Below are 12164 nucleotides of genomic sequence, written 5' to 3' on the forward strand. Positions count from 1 at the left end.
TGCCCTAGCTATACACCCAGGTCTGGGCATCTCTGACTCCAGTTCACTTCGCCTTCCGGAGCCCTAACTGTACCCCTGGTCAGGCTCCTCCCTCAAGAGACAACCTGGGCCTTCCAGCCACCACCAGAGCTCCTCAGTAAGCCCTGTCATTGGCCCCGTCAAGGCTGTGTCCTGAAATGTCCATCTCCTCCTGCTCTGCTTGACAAAGGTGGAGCCCTTTTCAAACAGAAACCAGAGGTCCTTTCCTCTGCTCCCCTCTGCTCTCTGTTTTGTTTGTTTGTTTGCTTGTTTTGTTTTGTTTTATACCAGGAATCAAATGCACGACCTTGCACTTGCCAGACAGGCTCCGTGCTTGATTTTTTTAAAGTAGATTTTATTTGTTAACCAATATTATACGCCTTTTATGAGTGACTGTTCTTGGGGAAAAGAAAACTTTTCTTATACATTTTCATGGACAACTTGGACTCTGGAAACACTAGTGTCCCTTTTAGAAAACTGAGTGTGTTTGTGGAGTACGCTCGCCAGCCTGGTTTTCACTCTGGAAATAGCCACTAGGGGGCACGATTGTCACATATGTCTGTACAAATTCAGGTGATTTCGTTTTACACAAAAAGCCCATATGTCTACAATTTTATAGCCAATTCTGATTTTTCAAAGCCAAATAGAATATAAAGTTCTTACTCTTCGTCTCCATTCTTAATCTCACTCAAATATCTACCCACCAAGCGTCATTCAGGATATTTTCAAAGGAGAAATCACACTTCCCATTTTCCCCAGACTCCAGGGAATTCTTCACTTCACACACACTGTGCTCAGGTCTCCGACTGCTGCAGGCCATTTCGGTAGGAAATGCAGAAGACAGAGAAGTTCCTGGAATGTGAAGATAACAGGGAAAGGAAGCTGTGGCTTGTATCTGTTAGTCTGTGCATAGTTTGAGGAGAAATAAGTAAATAAAACATTATGGTTTTAGACTGATTTTCTTTTCTGTTCTTAGCTGGGTGTCATGATATCTATATCTGTGTCTGTGTCTGTATCTGGGGAGAAACAAAGGTGAAATACTGACTGAAAATTGGGTATAATTTCATTAGAAATGAGCACTTAACCCAGCCATAAAGGATGATGAGAAGTAAACTGACTTAAATATCTCTGTTAAAAAATGCTTTTTGACAATATATATGAGATTAAAGACAAAAACTATAAGCAATCTCCATACAGTAGTTGGAAATTTTGCTTTTAAAGTATTATGATTGGGGATTACTATTCTGAAACTACTTCCAGAGTGAGTAAGTTGAACAACATGTTAAATAAGTTGTAGATCATAAGAACCGAGCCTCTTGCTGTTAGAAAAAGAAAATTCAGATACACCAAAGAGAGATTGGAGTCAGAGATGTTACTACAACCTCTTGGTTCCTGGTGTGTGTGTGTGTGTGTGTGTGTGTGTGTGTGTGTGTGTGTATTAGAATCTGCATTTCCACAGATAGACAAATGTGCCTCTGCACACACACAAATACATAATGTGCACCTGTGTTAGAGAAAGACAGGCAGAGATAGATAGATGATAAATTAATAGATAGATGATAGATAACAAATAGGTAGATGATAGATGATAAATTAATAGGTAAATTATAGATAGATCAATAGATAGAATTTTCTAGCTCTGTTTTCCAATACAGCCTATAGTCTATGACACCCCCATAGCCACAAAAACATTCAGCACCCAGATTTGTGTCTGTAAATACCATTTTCCCATAACAGGGACTTGGCTTCAATGGAGAAATTGCCAATTCTATCTCCTAAACAGTGAAAATATAATCGTAAACTTGAGCCTGAAGCATAGTTAGTTCCAAAGAGTAAAAAAGTGATAAAATAAATTAAACAATGAAAGATGGGGTCACCTGAAAAGCCCCCTAACAAGTAAAGCAGGAACACTTTTAGGGATCCCTTGAATAACAATCATTTGGCTTCCAACCCAAAGAATAAAATATAAAGAACCATAAATCAATTCTCTTCAAACAAATTAATAAGTAGAACAGAAAGGAAAACTCTCACAGAAGAATTCTAATTCGTAAGTGAAGAAGAAATGAGACAGTAGAAAGTAACCATCAGAACACAAAGACATTGTGGCTGAAGGCAAACCTCACTGACAAACACGGGCCTAGCACAGGCTGCCCAGGTCTGTGTCTCCCTAGTACACTGCAGTGGGTGGGAACACCTAGCTGGTGGATTCAAACAAACTGTAACTGACAAAGAAAGAAATTGGGCCTCCTATATATGCTTGTATGAAAGGAACAAAAAGTACGGGAAGAGGGAGCAACAAGAAAGAGTCCTCAGTCCGCAATCCTGAGAACACTGATCCAGGAAAGGTAAATGCAAAGGAGGATGAGGACAGAAAACATGCAGTATCAGACACGGCACCAATAGACATAAAGCGATATCTCCTGAGCCTCATAGACGAGTTTAAAAGTGAAGCATTTAACAAAATAAAGCAAGATATAAGTAGAATAGTTAGAGAAATGCTAAGCATGGCCCAAGAAAAAACAGATGGTGGAATAGAAGAACAGAAAAAAAGGGGAGAATTGTTTGATGGAGAAAATAGAGAAAACATAGAATATGTGAAGCAGGTTCAAAGAGATTATCAGGAAACTAAAAACTCCATTGAAAGCTGGCATAACAGCTTGACAGAAACTAAGGATAGATTATCTGAACTGGAGGACAGATTTGTAAAGTGGGAGCATGAAATGAAAAACTTCTTAAAAATAACAAGGAAACAAACAGCAATAATACAAAGGCTAGAAGATGATAAGAGGATCTATAACTTAAGAATTAAGAATGTAAAAGAAGAAGTAGGAACATAAACAAATGAACTACAAAGGCTATTCACAGAAATAATCCAGGAGAATTTCCCTAATTTAGCAAAAGGTAAAGATAGTTGTATGAAGCATACAGGACCCCAGCCACTTACAACCCAGAGCAACACCCAGGCATATAATAATCAAAATTCCAGAAATCCAATATAAGAACAGAATATTAAAAGCCATCAGAGACAAGAAACAGATCACTTACAAGGGAATACCCATCAGAATTACAGCAGACTTCTTGGCACAAACCGTCAAATCACGAAGAGCATGGGGGGAAGTAATTCAAGCTTTGAAAGATAATAACCTCCAGCCAAGATTGATATATCCTGCACAACTGTCCTTAGAAATTGATGGAAAAACAAGGTGCTTCTAGGATAAAGAAGAACTAAGGGAATTTGCAACCACCAGTTCAACTCTACAGAAAATACTACAGGATATTCTAAAAAATAAAAATACCAAGATTCCAGAAATAGTGGCAGAGGCCACAATGAATGGAGCAGAAAACAAAATGAAGAAGACAAACTGACAACTAATAACAGAAAAAGAGCTCAACAGAAATGAGGCAGAGAAGGTTGGATGGTAGGAACAGCTATTTTGGAGAAAACAAGACATCATAATAGCTGGTGCTGATTTAATATCATCTTGTTTTGAAGTCCCATCAAGCTTTTGCTCTTCTGTCTCCATCGGTCTTAACATATTGTATCTTATTGGATTTTATTCTATGATAATATAAACAAAAACTTTTATAGACAAGGAGATTATACAATTGTTTATTATACAATTGTTTATTTTCTGTTAGTTGATCCTAAATACCCTGTAATCCTGTCATTCTCTTGAATGGTTTTACATTGTGTTGATATATTTGATGCTACAGTACACGAAGTTATACTCAAAGATTTCAAGGAAAGAGACACTATGGTAACTACTTTTATATCGGGATATTTTGTGGTGAAACACTATATTGCTTAAATGGTTATGTTTTGACCTGTGCTGTTTTGTTGTTATGCCCTCTTTTATCTCAATCCCCCTTTTTTATTATTTACTTTTTTATTTTTATCTTTTTAATTAAGGGAAAAATAAATAAAAATAGGATATATTATAGTAATACACTTTGATTTCCTATTAACTTGATTTGAAACCCTGCATTGCTCTCACCATCTCATTTTGACTGATTTTCCTCTATTCTGTTTTGCTTGATAGTACCAAGTTCAAAAGTATAGGCAACAACTGTGAAGACAATAAGATTCATTATGATGCCCATTCTGGTTAACTATTATCTTCTTTTGAAGTCCTGTAATGTCTCCAATGTTTTGGTTTTATTGGTTTTGTTCTTTACTGTTTTGTTCAATTTTATTATAACTGATATTATAGGTAATTCTTTTTAAGATAGCAAGAGGCATTATGGTAACCATTGTTGATCACCTTGTATTTTGTTTTTACATTATGTATTATGTCCATCCTTTTGATTTGACTGACTCTGTTTTGTTATGTCACATTTGGTTTTACTCTCTTCAAAAAAAGTAATAAGAACTGTGGGAGTAATAAAACCCAAAATATGTAATTGTCATTGTACAAAAGAGAGGAGAAGAAAGTGCTCTAAAGGATACAACTGCAAGTGTGTTTAGGTGTGTAAGATAGATGACCATATTACTGAGTTTTGTTGGATCATTGAACAGAACTGTTTGCAGTCTCACTGTTTGAATGTCTACTTTTTATGCTTTAATTTTGTAACATGAACAACTATTTCTAAGATGACAATATGTAATCTATTAACTAGTGATTTCCTACTGTTTATTTTTTCTGAAATTCTGTATAACTGGTACTCTTTTTCTGGTTTTTTTTTTCTTTTTCTCCTTAAATAAAAATTTTTAAAAAAGAGAGAGAGGTCTGGGTATAATTTATGTAAGAACCCTGAATATTTTGCATCCATGCAGTGAGCCTGCTATATCAAAATAAAATAAATATCAGTTATGTAAACTTCTAAGTAAGTATATTATACACTAGAATAAGAGAATAATAAACTACTGACAGACACAAAACAGGCGTGGAACTCAAAAATTATGCCGAATGTAAGACCCCAGACACCAGAAGTCACACACGCTGCCAAAATGGATTTACAAGGCCTTCTACAACAGACAAAAGCGTCTACAACAGACAAAAGGAATCTTATCCATGGGTGTCCCTGAATGGAGAGGAGGGAACTTTCTGGAAGGTTTCCACGTCCCAGCTAAGGTGGTCATTACATGAACTCCTACATTTGCAAAATCTTTTGGAACTAGGTATCTTAAATGTCTGTTTATTGTATGTGAAATACACTTCCATAAAGCTGTTTTTTTTAAATTAAAAATTATGGAATGGAGAACGGATTTTCTAAGAAGTATTTATAAAACACACCGGACATAAATAAAATAGTACTCACTTGATCAGCCAAGAACAAGCTTTAGTCTGTTTCAAGCTTTGAAAATAAGCATAACCCCCACCCTGACCCTCGTGCTGTGAGCGCTGAAACTGGGAAATGTTCTATATTTCCAGGAAACCAGGGTGAGAGCAGGCTGTTCCCACACATCCAGCCGTCTGGCCTCCCTGAGTGTCTGAGACTCGTTTCCAGCCATTAAAGCACTCATAAATGATCGGGACTCATGGCACAGCTCACTTTGAAGTTAGACCACTTCCTTCCTCTGCTTGGAAGCGCTGAAGGCCAAAGACCGCTGTGTTGTGCAAAGAGCCACTGACCTGACTAGAAATGTGGCTGGCGGGCCCCCAAAGAGTGCATGCAAGCTCGCACCGCCAGGCCCTCACCCGCACCTCCAGCCCCAAACAGCGATCCCCAGGGACTGCCACACCACTCACGGGCAAAAGTTTGTTGGAAGGAAAAGAAATGGAGGGAAGAGGTGGAAAAGGTCCCTTTGAAAGCTTGCTCCTGAAGGCATTAGTATTGCGGGAAAAGGAGGGGCTAGTGACCTGGGGAAGGAGCCTGGACTCAGGAGCTATGGTGCCCGGAAATCCAGAAAATGGAAATACCACCCCATGAAGAGGATCCTTGTGTTAAAAACCCTCCCTGGAGATCTACTAAGATAAATCTAAGCAAAGGCTTGGATTTTCATGCTTCCTGATCCAGTGGTTTGATTTCAGTGGGCTGTCTCTCTGTCTCTCTCTGTCTCTCTCTCTGTCTCTCTCTGTCTCTCTCTGTCTCTCTCTGTCTCTCTCTCTCTCTCTGTCTCTCTCTCTCTCTGTCTCTCTCTGTCTCTCTCTGTCTCTCTCTCTCTCTCTCTCTGTCTCTCTCTCTCTCTGTCTCTTTGTCTCTCTGTCTGTCTGTCTCTCTCTCTCTGTCTCTCTCTCTCTCTCTCTGATATCTTCTTTTTTCATTTGTATTATTTACCTCACTGCTTTGTAAAATCTGGACGCTGTGTTCCACCCCCTGCATCAGACTTTCCTGGAAACAGACAACTTTTAAGAGTCCCACAGACTCCCTGAAGAATCTCTAAAAATGAAAAAGAAAACAAATGTGATTTAAAAACCTTGTTTCTAGTGCAGAATAACCAAAAATTCACAGAAGAGCCACAAATATGGTCCAGAGAGACCCTTTAAAAAGAACCCTTGCAGATTAAAAGTAAGAGTGATGCTCCAGCCTCCCAGGTGTGAGACCCCACAGCCAAGGACGTGGTCCTAACCATATCTGACCATCAATCAGGACGCTCATGTTCAAGCTCATACATTCATACCAGTGTCTTCATGTTTCATGGAACCATCACTGAGTGTCCTAAAAATTTCTTTAGAACAAAGCTAAACATGCGTGCAGTTACCAAGCCTCCTGAGAACCCACCAGTCTCTCTGTGATCCTTGAAACTTCATGACCTAGATTCTTGTGGGTTCTAGTTTCTCCCAGTAGACCACCCCTACCGAGTGGAAGCCCTCACCCTAAGTCACCCCACCTACAGTCACCCTACCTAGGGTCACCCCACTGACCTCCACCCCATTCCTGGGCAGCTTCCACCCTCTCAAGTCCCAGCACCCTCCAGCATGGCTGCGTCCTCCACTTGCTTGAGCTTTGGGGACCAGGCTCTCAACAAATCTCCGTTAAGGTTTCCACACTCAGCCTGAGTGAGCGGAGAGCCAAGAAATGTGAGCGGTCCCAGCCTCCCCCATGAGTATAATCATTACACCCTGCAAACCTGTCCTAATAAAAAGCAAAGAATTTAAGGGTGTATTATGCACTGTTATGTTTTAGTGGACAGCAGACTGCATGCACAATGGTGGTCCCAAAAGATCTGATCTCCTAATGACATCACCCCTACGTCAGTAATAACGCATTTCTGAGACTGTATGCCCATATGCCCATCAGTAAGCCCTGCATCACTGGGGAGAGAGACAGAGTGAGAGCGACAGAGAGACAGAGAGAGAAAAAATAGAAGGACAGAGACAGAAGAACAGAGACAGATAGACAGACAGACAGACAGAGAAAGGTCAGCAGCCTTGACATTTGCTAGCTCAAACTCGGCTCCCAAGCTGTGTGAATCCCAGCTGTCTACAACAAAAATAGTGATGGATGTTGGAGAATCAGCTCTCACACCCTGACCAAGTCTTAAAGATTTCTGCCTCCTTTTTCCTTTAGAGAACTCTCAGGAAACTGGAACACAAAACTTACCTTTCATTTAACAGTTTGATCAACTAAAAGTGGCAGCCAAAGAACACCCTGGCTGCTACCGTGATCGGGTTATCAGCGGCCTGGGACAGAGCTCCTGTTGCATTGATTGACTTTATTCCCCTAGAAAAATGCAAAAATCTTACCATGTGTCCCTTCTATGGTGCAGGAAGCAGGTGACACAAGTCCCAATTGCTCTCAGTTCTCGAGCAACAGCAACGTGGAGAGGTAAACACTTTCCACCTCCAAGGAACCTCTGCACCTATAGATGCCGTAAAACATGGCCTCAAGAGCAAGCAGTGCTCCCTGAAGCAGCAGGGGACAGAAGACTGCGGTGACCCAGTGACACGCTCTGTGGTCCCCACCAGCTCTGTCATCCTCCCTCGGGGAGCTCCATTTCTCAGGGTCTCCTCACCAGCACACAGCGGTCTCAGCCTCTTCCAGCTTCAAACCCCTTGCTTAGCTCCTCAGTGCCCCGTCCTCCTCAGCCCGGGCCTCTCAGCTCCTCCACTGCCAGTCCACTTGCTGTTCTTTTAGTGTAAACATAGTAAAACCCAACAAAACAAAACAGAATAAAGCCAAGCAAAGCAAAGCGGTGAAATTGGTACAGAACCTCGAAGCAGGACACCAGGAAAACCCGAATGGCTACCATGGTGTATCTTGTGGTCCAATCCATCAGGCATTAAAAATCAAACCAAACCCAACAGAGCAAACCCAATCAAAACAGAACATTGAAGCAAAATAATAAGTAGGAACAAAACAAAACAGTAAGAACAATATTAGACTTCAAAGACAAGGCCAAAGGAATCCCCCATATTTGCCATGCTGCATACTATTATCTTCCATAGATGTTCAGGCCTGCAAAGTCAACCAAACAATGCAAGCGTTCAGTTGCTTTTTGTACCTCAGTTGCTACCAACTCAGCCTGTCCTCAGAGTCAGCCAGTTGCTGGGGGGTGGGGTCCTTGATTCTCACCCCGCAGGCCAGGAGGCTCACAGAAGGTGCTAACCGCTCCTCTCTTCCTGGGCCCCGCATGGCTTGCATGGATTACCAGAAAGCCTGGCTCTTTGGTGTCTTGTGGGCTCCTCGCAGTCCCAGCATGCCTGTCATGACCAAGGTCAGTGCTGACCATCCTGCTGCTAAATTTGGCAAATGTGTGTCCCTCTGATCTCACGCGGCTCCTCAGCAGCATCAGCCCTGCCTTCCGTTTCCTCTTAAGATTCTGTTCTCTGTCTTCTGCGCCCTCTCTGGCTGCTTCCACTCAATTCCTTCACTTTAACCTCCATCTTGGCCAAAATGTCTACCCGAGTCCCGTCCTGTTCCTCCTAAGGATCCTCTGGACTCGCTCCCCTGTTCCACCCCGAGCCACACTCATCCCAGCATGTTCAAAGTGAACTACGCTTCCGTACAAAATCTGTACCTCCGTCCCACACCCCTTTCCTTCTTGGGGGCTCGATGCAGGGTCCCAAGCCAAGCACCAGACATCCTCTTGGGGTCATCACTTTCCTCAGTTACATCAAGTCCCAAGCATCTCCATTCATCAGATCCCTGAGTTTGTGATATCTCCATCCGTGTGCTCCTACTAAACCTCAGCTCTGATCGTGCTGATGCTCTGCCTAAACTTTCTCCCAAATTCCTTAATGCCTACAGAAGAAACGGCAAGGGTCTCAGCAGAACTTCGGGCCCTCTGCTACCTGGTACCAGTGAACACCCCTGCTTCATCCCTCCCTCCTCTTACCTTGGGACAGCGTTTCTGTCCCTCCAAACCACTTCCGGTTACTCAGCAAACCATGACTTTCAAAAGTCCCCACCCTCAGCCTTCCCAAGAAGCAAGTCCTGCCACCACGCTGATTGGAAAGAGCCTCAGCCAGAAGAAAAACCGTGCCTTCCCGTGAGCCAGCCAGTGCGTGGGCTGGAAAACCAGAAAAGCATGACCACCAGCAAGGGCAACACCCCAACACCCCACACCCTGCACTCACCCCCTGCAGGGTGAGGTGATAGCCACTGAGGGGAGGGGACAACTGGATGCTCGCACTGTTTGGTTGACCCTGCAGGCCTGGGGCCCGCAGTCTGGGCCTCTGCTTGAGGATGGCAGTGTGCGTTGTGTCAGCTGTGGGAATCTCCTCCTGCCTTGTCTTTGAAATCCAATGTTGTGTTCCATTTCACTGTTTTGTTTTATTTCTGCATCTGGTAACCTGAGCAACTATTTTGAAGATAACAATGTGCAGTATTGTTCTCACGGCTTTGTTTTGTTCCAATTTATTGTTTGGCTTTATTCAATGTTCTGTTCTCTTTTATTCTGTTTTGTTGTGTTTTGATTTTGCTGTGTCTGACGGTATGGGCAACTATTGTGAAGGTAACTGGATAAACTATGGCAGCCATTGTTGATTTCCTACTGTCCTGCTTCAAAGCTCGGTCCACTTTCACTGATTTGTTTTGATTGGCTTTATTCTGTTTTGTTTTGTTGGGGTTTATTATCTTTAAAATAAAATCTAAAAAGATAAAAATAAAGTCCCCACCCTCACGCATGAGGTCTTTTTTGTTTTTTGTCTTTTTTGAGACGAGGTCTCATTATACAGTTCAGGCTGGGCTTGAGCTCACTTTGTAGCCTATGCTGGTCTCGAACTCACAACGATCCTCCTGCCTCAGCCTCCTGAGTGCTGGAATTACAGGTGTGAGCCGCTACACCTGGCCTAATGAAGACTCTGCCTCTGTCTCCTGTAACTACCTGGTGCTGGCCACCGCGGCCCACGAAGAATCTGTTCCCTCACCTGACAGCTGCTCTGTCCCCCCTCAGCCAGGGGATGGTGGTGCTCATCCTCCTCCTTACCGCTTAGCCTCACAACAAAGCTGCTTCCTCCCGTCTGTCTGCCCCGCTGTCTCACGTCCCCTCTCTGAGGAGACGGCCTTTTTCTCTCTCTTTGGAGAAAAGATCAAGTTGGAAGCTCATCTGCTCAAACTGCTCAAATACTGGTCTGACAGCCATTCCTTGGTCAGTCTGTCCAGGGGTCTGCCAAGCCTGTTGTGAGGGCTGAAGAGGGACACTCGAGGCTGTGGTCTTCCCCGAGGGGAAAACGAAGAATCACAGTTGGAAGGAACAAAGCTTACTGGAAAGGCATGCACATCCCAGATGAGGCCAGGTCCTCGAGATTGGCTCAGGCACGAACAGCCCAGCGCCCTCCCAATCCGTCTTAGGTGAGTCCCCAAAGCTAGAGCGGCCACTGCAAGGTGACATCCTCTCCAAAACAGGGGCTGCAGCGTGCACATCTTCCCTTGGTCAGCCGGGCCAGGCGGAGCGCATCTTAGTGCGTCCTGTTCTTCCTCTGACCCCCACCGCAGCACACTCTTCTCCTTTCTAACTACAAACATCCATAGTTGGGGATTCGCCCCAAAATGTTAGGGGGTCACCTTTCATTCCTTATTTTCTTTATGCTTCAGGGATATGGATTTTTTTTTTATTTTAAAAAAGCAAAACAGAAAAAATGATAGAAACGATACAGAATTTCAAAAAGACAGTAGGAAGTTAACAGTGGTTTATATATTGCATATTGTTATCTTAGAGGTAGTTGTTCAGGTTACAAGATTTAGACATAAAAAATGGTCACACATCAAACAGTAAAAGCACAAACTGTTCTTTTGGATGAACTAACAGAGATTAGTAGTATAGCTAGCTATCATATATATGTTTATATATTATATATATATGTATATAATTTTTTTTCCTTTTTCCTTCTCTCCTTCCCCCTACCCAGTTGTTCTTTCCTTCCGAGGACTTCTTTCATCGATATATTTTTGCATCACTAAGCACAACTGCTCCATTTCTAGGCAATACTGTAGTCCTGGCATAAACTTTGAAGCCCAAAAGAATTATGCTTAGAGATTGGTGCTAACATTTGTTGAGTGACCTGACTTGAATTACTTAACTGTACACCTATGTGAATTATAAGGCATCAGTCTGGGAGAAAATTGGGTGTTAGAACAAATACGAGAATTACTGTACATAAGGAATATTCACAATGCTATATGAAGACAAAATTGCTTTTACTGTAGGTAAAATCAACATGTGCAGAATGACTTTTGTTTACAAAGTTCTTTTCACAAATATTCTCTCCAAATGAGGTCACTCTTCCTCCTGAGCTCAGCAGGGGAAGGTGCGGTAAGTCTCCTGCAGACGAGGAAGCCCACGCAGCCCACAGTCAGTAGCTGAAGGTCGTACACTGAGTGATTGAAAAATGCAGCGTTTTCTTCACATTTTTTAATGTGCTACAGTGAAAGGCACATCCCCCTTAGTCCCCCACAAAGTGCTCCACCGCCGCTTTGAGCCACGCTTGTCCCAGGGTCCGGGTGCCTCTGCAGCAGCTCTGGAGAGCCTCCTTCCTGAGTGTCTTCGGCTGTGCTATCGTGGCGGCCTCCAGATCCTGAGCTTACTCAAAACACTGACCTTTCATGGTCGTTGTGACTTTGGGGAAGAGACACAAGTCACGCAGTGCCGGGTCCTGTGAATGAGGTGGACGAGGACCCCGCGCACGATCTTACATGCCTGTGCTTCTCTTGGCAGCAGTGTTCACCGTATTATTTATTAAATTTCATAAATGCATGAACAGGGGCTTCAAGAACTGCTTCAGAAAGTGGCACGAACAACTGCATATGTGTCCAAAGGAAAC

The 12164-nt window shown here is 42.9% G+C and overlaps 1 long non-coding RNA gene across 3 annotated transcripts; it reads right to left on the minus strand.

The window, feature by feature from the left end:
- Positions 1–356: 356 nt before the first annotated feature.
- On the minus strand, positions 357–9410 carry LOC106025825 (uncharacterized). Of its 3 annotated transcripts, XR_010049993.1 has the most exons (5): positions 9239–9410; positions 8476–8603; positions 7916–8030; positions 7647–7762; positions 359–870 (listed from the first exon to the last, which is right to left on the minus strand). It is a non-coding gene; the product is annotated as an uncharacterized LOC106025825 (long non-coding RNA). The 3 variants fall into 3 exon arrangements; XR_010049992.1 differs by having other exon boundaries at positions 357–870; positions 7916–8603; XR_001199388.3 differs by lacking the exon at positions 8476–8603 and having other exon boundaries at positions 362–870.
- Between the last annotated feature and the right edge of the window lie 2754 nt (positions 9411–12164).

The sequence above is a fragment of the Cavia porcellus genome, unplaced genomic scaffold (genome assembly GCF_034190915.1).
Source record: "Cavia porcellus strain 051 isolate PalLab524CR breed Dunkin Hartley unplaced genomic scaffold, mCavPor4.1 scaffold_10, whole genome shotgun sequence".
In the NCBI taxonomy this organism is placed as follows: Eukaryota; Metazoa; Chordata; class Mammalia; order Rodentia; family Caviidae; genus Cavia; species Cavia porcellus.